The 1,817-nt window shown below is 19.2% G+C and overlaps 6 annotated features.

Annotated features, from left to right (window-relative positions):
- Positions 1-6: 6 nt before the first annotated feature.
- Positions 7-63: a sequence feature (AT_rich).
- Positions 64-89: 26 nt separating this feature from the next.
- Positions 90-139: a sequence feature (AT_rich).
- Positions 140-508: 369 nt separating this feature from the next.
- Positions 509-800: a sequence feature (AT_rich).
- A 137-nt stretch (positions 801-937) lies between these two features.
- Positions 938-1,008: a repeat region.
- Positions 1,009-1,033: 25 nt separating this feature from the next.
- Positions 1,034-1,176: a sequence feature (AT_rich).
- A 162-nt stretch (positions 1,177-1,338) lies between these two features.
- Positions 1,339-1,488: a sequence feature (AT_rich).
- Positions 1,489-1,817: the final 329 nt, after the last annotated feature.

Genomic DNA, 1,817 nt, shown 5'->3' with positions numbered 1-1,817 from the left:
ATGATGAAATATTTAATGATAGAATAATATTTAAAGAAATAATATGGTATAAATTTAATTATTCAACATACTACAAGAAAAGAATAATGAAATATATGAAATATATAAAATATACAAAAGAATGTTATAAATAAATATAGCAATATAATATCATTAGAAGTTAAATCAATTTGAGACAAATCTTTTATTTGATGTGAAGAACTAAAATTAATATATCAAACAAGAGTTACTTCTTGAGGAAGAGATGTTTTGTTATTATTCATCATTAACACCAGTCAATATACCAACATCAGTTATTGAAATAGGAAATAATTTTTTTATGAATGTACATCATTAACTAATATCAATATACCATCATCAGTTACAACATTTGAGTAATCTTGTTTCTTTAATTGTGGTTCTCATGAAGAATTAAAATATAATAAGATAATTCAAAATGAATGTTTTGAGAAAGGTTGGTGATAATGAAATAACCGATTAAAGAGAATGATACAAATAAATGAAGTGGTATATTAATTATAATACATTATTCAATTTCTATAATTTATAACAATTCATTTTTTATTGAAATATATTATAAACAGATAATAAAAGAGAATATGTTATTAATAAATGATATTGAATGAATTTATTCTTTAATCTATATAATATATTAGTTATATTTTAATCATTCAATAAATAAATATAATTAAAATATTTATTACAATCATCAAATTATCATTTTATTCATTTAGAATTAAAATTCAAATAAGAAATAAAATGAATATAAATAATAAATTTATTATTTGTTTTATAAAAATGAGAAAGGATTGTCATATAAGAAGAAGGTACCACAGATATATTAATTTAAACAAATGTAAAACTAAAACTAGAAATATGTATTAATGAATAAATTATACTGGTAATTAAGAAAAAAAAATGATATTAAATGAAAAATAAAATTAAATAAGTAAATATTGATAGAAATATCCTATAATTTCCCTTCTCTGAAGAGACTAATCCTGTCTCAAGAAAATAAATAAACACAAGACACTTTTAAAAAAATATTTAAATTTTATTTAAACCATAACTACAAAATTCAATTATAAATTCTTATTTTTATTTAGGTTGAATTTAATTATTAACAATAACGTTTTATTGTTTATTATTAAAAAATTAATCTTTTTATGAATTATTCATTCAAAACACATTATTTTCAATATACATTATTAAAATTGACTTATGAAGAAAAGTGTTTATATCAACCAATTTGTGAATATCTAAAACAAAATTTTATGAAAAGTATTAAACTAAATATAACCAATTAATTATCAAATAATTAAACCAATCATTCGTTCCTTTATATAAAGTATTAAATATAAAATATAAAAGTTTAATAAAAAATAGATAATGGAAATAAGTATTTTATACTCTAATTTCCTCTATTTTTTATTTTCTATAAATAATTCATTTTTTTTGTATTTAAATAAAAAACTTTAAACTTTAATACATATCAAAGTATAGACTTCATGATTAAATGAAATTATAACATAACACAAACATTAACGGAAAAGTCAAACAAAGTTAATAAATATTTAAACTCAAAATTATTACAAATCAATACCACTTAAAAGAAGAATGTCAAGACCAATTAAAGTGTTTATGATCAATGGAAGTCCAAGAGAAAAAGGAAACACTTTTACTATGTTGAATTGGGTAAAAGAAGGATTAGAAAAAGAAGGTATTGAAGTAGAAATTTACCAACTTGGAAAGAAAGAGACTAAACCTTGTGTTGCATGTTACGCTTGCCAAAAAACTGGAAAGTGCTGCAAAAAGAC

Source organism: Entamoeba dispar, genomic scaffold (assembly GCF_000209125.1).
Source record: "Entamoeba dispar SAW760 scf_1105229458101 genomic scaffold, whole genome shotgun sequence".
NCBI classification, from domain to species: domain Eukaryota; phylum Evosea; order Mastigamoebida; family Endamoebidae; genus Entamoeba; species Entamoeba dispar.
The sequence above is the reverse complement of the archived record's forward strand: the minus strand, read 5'-3'. Positions and strand labels throughout refer to the sequence as shown.